Consider the following 6,717-nt stretch of genomic DNA (forward strand, 5'->3'; position numbering starts at 1 on the left):
GAGGGATCACACAGGCCCTGGCAGGGTCTCTCACACAGCCCCTGTTGCAGGGTCTCTGGACAAGGGTGTAAATACTGTGAACAGTGAAAACCAGTCATGGAGTAGCTCATGGGCCAGTAGCCTGCAAGCCACTCTAACATTCAGCCTCACTTCGTGTAGGGATGGACTCTCCACAACATCCTTGTGGGGTTCTCTCCTACAGAGCTTGGCTCTTCAGGGGAACAGGGCCACACGGTTCAGGAAACTGCTCCCAAGACTTGCAGGCTGAGTTGGAAGCTGGAGACCCAGGATGACATAGACCTAATTCGGAGGCAGGAAGAATTAAGAACATGAAAAGGCTACGCTGGGCAGGAGTCATGCTCTCCTATTCCCTAGAGGCCCAGGTTTTCTGTTTGAGGCAGTCTATTACAGAGACCATTCTATTTAAATCCCCATCTCACTGAGAAACTCCCTCCACCTAGATATACACAGAACACTGTCTGGACAAGTGTCCAGGACATTCCATAGTCCAGTCGCAATGACACAAGGATCTCAAAGATGTTTTGTTCCCAGCTGCCTTGGTTGAGATCCATCAAGAGTCATCCTTTAATCTTGATGTGGTAGCTCATGTTTGTAATTCCAGTCATGGAGAGGCTGAGGCAGAAGGATTACCATGAGTTCAAGGCCAGCCTGGGCCACATAGCAAAACTCTGCTCTATAAACAATAAACAAACAGGCACAAGGAACCCATAAATAACCACTGTTATGGGATTTCTGATAAGGTCCTGTGGCTGCTTTAGCCCCCAAAATAACACGCAGAGGCTCTATTAGTTACAATGTTGTCAGTCAATGTCCACGGCTTCTCATTGGCTGGTTCTGCCGTATTAATCCATAACACACACACACACACACACACACTTCTATAAGGTCTTGTCTTACCGAGGATGCCAGGTTCATGTGTTCTCTCCTCCTGGGATCACATGGTGACTCTCCACCCTTGACTACATTTCCCAGGATCCTTCTCAACTCCTAGTCCCACCTATCTTGCTTCCCTACTGGCCAACAGTGCTTTATTTATCAACCAATCAGACAAACATATACACAGAAGGACGTCCCCCATCAAACCACCTTCTAACAAACTCAGGTTAATACCTAAAGGATGACTATGGTCCTTGGATTGCCACTGAACGTGGCATGGCCTGGACTTGCTCTTCTGGGTCCACCCATCTCCTTCCTCATCACCTCATCATTCTTGAGAACCACTGGCTAGATCTGCCCCCAACTCACACTAAGCAAACAGCAGCCGGAGGAAGCAAGACTCCTAAGGGACTGACTGTTCAGTCCGCAGCTAGAGCAAACTCTCACGGTAAGTCCTTTGCTCTAAGGGTTATGAACATAACCAAGGGTCATTGACGACATAGTTGGGGCTGCTGGATCTAGGTCACAGCCACCGAGGACCGTGACAGGTATCTGTGATAGTTTGGCCTGGTGTGTGGAGCTGAAACCTTTTGCCATTTCCAGAATGCTCTTTGCTGGCCCTGGACCATGTCTAGGAGGCAGAAGCCAACGTTGCCACATGATATCAAGCCCCATTGCCACTGCTTAAATAACTCACACATCCTGTGTCCAGCTCCAAGCCGCTCCTGGTCCCCTCCCTTATTGATGAACACCAGGAAAGATCAGAACCTCATGCTGTCCCAAACATGATTTTGCAGGTCACGCTCGTGGATAATGAACCCTTTACCCCGCCCCCTTCCACATGAGTAGTCTAGGCACAACCTTTCTGTGTGTCACCAAATGTGCATAGACAGGGAACATGCCTATGGACCTTTTCCAACGCCCCGGCTCAGTGTCCACAGGATGCAACATGGAGCTAGGGAAAGGAATCCTCCAGGTTCACGGTCAGAAACTCACACAGCTGAAGATGTGGCTCCATTTGCTTTTCCTGCCAGCGAGACCAAGCAACAGCACCACTACTTCAGCCTAGATTTGAGGCCAAACCTTTGCTATAGAGGCCTGTCCCTGATGCAAAAAGACAGAGTGGCCTCATCGTGCTCATATCAGGAAAGACAGTGACACCTGTGGCCATCCTCCATCAGCATAGGCCGGCCCCAGTGCCCCACTCGCCACCTGGTTGGCTTCTTCCTAATGAGTGCTGACCACTGGCCATCCTACCCCCCAAGCCATGTGCACACTGTCCAGTGGTCCTGGCCTTCCCTCATTTTACCTTGTCTTCTACTTTCAAAAGCCTCATTGTCTCTACATGGCCCTCTTCAGTAAGGACCACGGAAGATGCTCTCTCTCTCTCTCTCTCTCTCTCTCTCTCTCTCTCTCTCTCTCTGTGTGTGTGTGTGTGTGTGTGTGTCTTTCTCTCTCATTACACGCACTCTTACACACATCACTCTTACTCACACATATCTAAAGGTACACGTGCACAGATTTGTGCGTCAAGCCCCATGAAGGTTTTAGCTCAATGTTCTACACCGAGCTAGAACTCTGCAAGCTGGTTACTCCCATCAGGCGTTTAATGAGAAGTTTCACTCTGCTTGGAAGCAGCAAGCCTCCGCTCAAGCTCACTTGCATGTAGCTTCTTAGGATAACTCCCAAGGAAACCAGGTTACCTAGAGTCCCAAGAGGTAACCCCAAGGCTGCATCTCAGAGTCACAGCTGCAAAAGTGCTAGGCTTTTCCCCCAGACAACTCCCCAGAAACCACGCAGCAATGGCTACTCCACTCCAGCCCACTGTGCCAAGTACCAGCAAATCCCGGATGGGTTGTAGTAGAGGCCGACTGTGTGCTGCCGGGATTGGTTGGGTTAGGAGAAGTGAGACCCCACACTGCCAACACAGTCATTGTCGCTGCGGCAAAGGCAAACCCTGCATGGCCTCCTTTAGGAAGGAGCATGAGCTGTCCCTCCAGATTGACAGCTGCTGTAGTACTCAGAGAGGAAATGCATCCCTTCTCTCCCACAAAACAGAAGTTCTGGTGGACGCGTGATCTCCCTGGACCAGGCCAAGCAGGTGTCCCAGCATCAGATTTATGCAGCTCCTGAGGCCAGGATGGATCCGGCAGTTCCTGGGCTGATCTCAGCTCCCCAGCAATGTCCCCAGAGCCTGAGGAGCAGAGAGCACACCTGCAGTTCTGAGCGGACAATGCCACTTTGCTTAAAAATGTGTTGAGTTGTAAAGGAAGAGAAACAGAAGGGAGGAGGCGGGGAGGATGCCTGGCCCTCTGCCCTGAGTCCTGGCAAATGCAAGACCCAAGGGTCTCTGTCTCCACCCTGCTTCCCAGCTGCTTGGCTGAGAAACCAGGGAATCAGAGAGACAGTGACGGATGACTGCTTCCATTAATACCACAATGAACTTAGCCTCCCCCATTGACAGCAGCAAGCCCTTACTCAAGGGGGTCACCTGGACAGACCTAGAGATGCGCAGAGACCCTAGACGTGGAGAGTCAGCACGTCGGTGGCCCGTGCAAGCAAAATCGTGGCTGTCCTCTGAGGCTCTGTAGCGTTGTTCCACGGTAGCCTGTTCCTTTTGCACCCTCCCCCCTTTCCCCCGCCCTGCCATACTCTCCAGCCACCAGTCTGCCCAGTCACACCAAGCCAGTCCTTACCTATCTACAAGGTTGCACTGGGGTTAGGTGGTGTGAGCTTAAATTGGTCTCTCGGTAATAGATTTGATAGGGTCTAGAATCACCGGGAATGTGGACCGCATCGCTCTCTGCTTCCTGATCTCGGATGCATGCGACCGGATGCTTTAGAGTCCCGTCACCTAGGTGTCCCACCACGGTGGACTGTACCCTTGAGTGGAGGGCAAGAGCAAACTCTCGCTCCTTCACATTGCTTCTGTCAGGGTGTTTTGTCACAGCAACGGGAAAAGCGACTCAGATGGGTCAGTTTCTGAAGGACCAAAGGACTCCCCCAAGCCCTTGTTGCCTGCGGATTGGGACCCCCAACTTCCTCTATTCTGTCTTCCGAAGGGGCCCAAGCCACCCCAGGCACCTTTACAGAGAGGGGGCAGATGTGAGAACACTCACACGCAGGCTGTGTTCTAGAAACAGTGGGTGAGTCCAAAATAGAGGCGAGAGCTAGCTGCCTGCAGAGCCCACTGCCTGCTACAGAACTCCCACACTGGGGGCCTAGGGTGGAACCGTCATGGTAGGAGACTTCCAAGTGGAGTGTGGAGGTCTGTGAATGCCAAACAGCAAAGCAGACCGAGCCCCGGCTACTCTCAGAAGCAAAGGAGTTATTAAAGCAGCCAGAGCACTGGGAAGATGAAGACAGAACACTCTAATATTGCTTCATGGGCTCTCAAGGACAATATTGAAGGCAATCCTCCCCGGGATAAATCAGTTCCACAGAACACCATGATACCTGGTTGAAAACGGCATCTGCCGCAGAGAGCTAAATGGCATGCAAACCGCTTGTTGTCCAAAAGGCTCGTCTCTTTAGCAGGGCCAACTGTAGCTCCTGTGGTAGCAAAGGGGTTGCCTGCTCCGGCGGCATCAGGAGGAAGCTTCCTGCTCCTGTAGCATGAAAATAATTGGCCCCGGTGGAAAGTTAACGCTATACCCCGGAGTGCAGAGACCAACATTTCTCCATTGCCATTGTAAAGATTCAGCTTGTACGTATGAGTGCCCACCGCCTGTATGTCTGTGCACCGCGTGTGTGAGGTACCCAAGGAGGCCCAAAGAAGGCATCACACCTGGAGTTATGGAGAGCTGGGAGTCACTGTGTAGGTGCTGGAAATAGGAGTCAGGTTCTCCTCTGCAAAAACTGCAGGTTCTGTCACCCACGGGGCCATCTCTCCAGCCCCATGAGGACAGGGATTGAGGGTGGGTGATTTACTGGTATCCGGTTCCCCTGGAGACTCTTTCAGCTACGTGAAGTCTCCCATGGGGTGAAGCAGGTTTCAGACACTGGCTGTGCACAGAAGAGTCTTTCTGGAAAGTGGGGTGTAGCTGGCAGCTCCTTTTCCCCTGGGGAGGAAGTGTCCCCCAGGCACGCGGTCTTCTCAGTGTCTATCTTGAAGCCTAGCACCCCCCCCCCACCATGCACAGTGAGCCAAGTCCTCTGGGCTTCTCATTGCAACCCACACCTGTCCCATGTCCTACCTCAAACTCAAAGCTGCGAGTACAACTCCCAGGGAAATCTGTGCCTTTAGGAATCTCAGACACTCCTTCTGGCAACTTCAAATTAAACAGAACCCCTGACTTTAGTCCTGCTCATCGCAGTATGCACAAGCCACCTATAGCAGGGTCTGTCCCTTTCCCCCTGTCCCCAGAGAGGGATATCTGCACCCACTGGAAGGCCAGGAAGCTGAGGGTGGGCTCCTGTGCACACAGCGTTTGGGCCGAAGCCTCTGTGTGCACACCTTGTGTGGTTTCCCTGGGCTGGAGGCTCTCTGCAAAGGAGGGACAAAGCAGCTGCAGACACCCACATGGCCTGGCCTCCTCAGATCACTTCAGTTAGACCCATCTGGGGTCTCTCCTCCAGGACCACACCTTGAATCTCCCCCCCCGACTTCATGACGACGATGACAGTGTCCATTTTCCACCCACACTTTAAGTCTTAAACAGGAAGCTCTTGGAGAGGCACCGCAGGCAGTGGCTGTCTCTTCAGAGCAGGCATTAAACTCCCTCTTTCTCTTTTAGCAAGCAAACAAAAGGAGTACTTAGAAACCTCAACATCCCCATCATGGATCTCCAAACTGGCTGTTTCCCAGGGGAGTGCAGGAAGCCCCACAGCTCCCTTCTCCAGGGAGCTATCCTCAGTCTGCTCAGAGGCTCCTGGCCCAGAGCACCCCATGAATTCAGCTCCTCACCTCCCTCGTAAGCTGTGTGGAAAATGCTGTTCTTTCCTTACAGGCCATGGGGTAAATGCTGGCCCAGGCCTGGGAGGACCGTGAATTTGGACTTCGCTTGGCTTCCTGGTTCTCTGCTTTCATTGTAAAATACTCCACATGAGCCGTAGTAAAGGCAGCTGCTGTAGACGGCTGAAAGGAAAAGCTCTCCCACGTACCATACAGCCATCCTCAGAGACATAGCTGAAATCACGCATGTGCGGGCTTTCCACACATGCACTGTTGAGTAGAAGGGTGCACACGGGGAAACATGCGCTCAGGTAAACTGTTCACACGTGCGCACACACATTCTGCCACCCACAATGCCACGCTGGGATGAACGGATCAGTACATGAATCCGAGAGGGGAAAAAATGGTACCCAAACCACCACAGAACAGAGTTGGCAATGGTAGTATACAGAGCATGCCACTCTCCGGCTTAGTCTCTACCTCAGCATAAACACTGTGAAATTCTAAAAAAAAAAAAAAAAAAAAAGAAAGAAAAAGAAAAAAGAAAAAAGAAAAAAGAAAAGGACCACTAGGAAATTGTGGCTGCTGCTAACCCTGCCATAGGGAAGTGCTCTCTCCCCAGAAGTGGAAGCCTCGGAGGAAGGTGATGTGGACTTGAGAACATCTGCCTGGGACACTGCTTCCAGGTGCCTGACCCCCTAAGAGCTCCACACCTGCATTCCACAAGCTGTCCCCATGACTAGTCCCAACAGATCACAAACTGTCACAATTTTCCCGACGGGGCACTGAGTTGAGAAATCTTGATACCCAGTGCCTCCAAAGGTCAAAATCCCAGCCCCGAGGGGCTCACTCGTACTGTGCCACGGACTTCCTTGCTAGAGATGGATGGCCCCTGAAAGGCAGCTGCGGTTTTAGGGAAGACACTA

The sequence above is a fragment of the Mesocricetus auratus genome, unplaced genomic scaffold (assembly GCF_017639785.1).
Source record: "Mesocricetus auratus isolate SY011 unplaced genomic scaffold, BCM_Maur_2.0 Super-Scaffold_100028, whole genome shotgun sequence".
In the NCBI taxonomy this organism is placed as follows: Eukaryota; Metazoa; Chordata; class Mammalia; order Rodentia; family Cricetidae; genus Mesocricetus; species Mesocricetus auratus.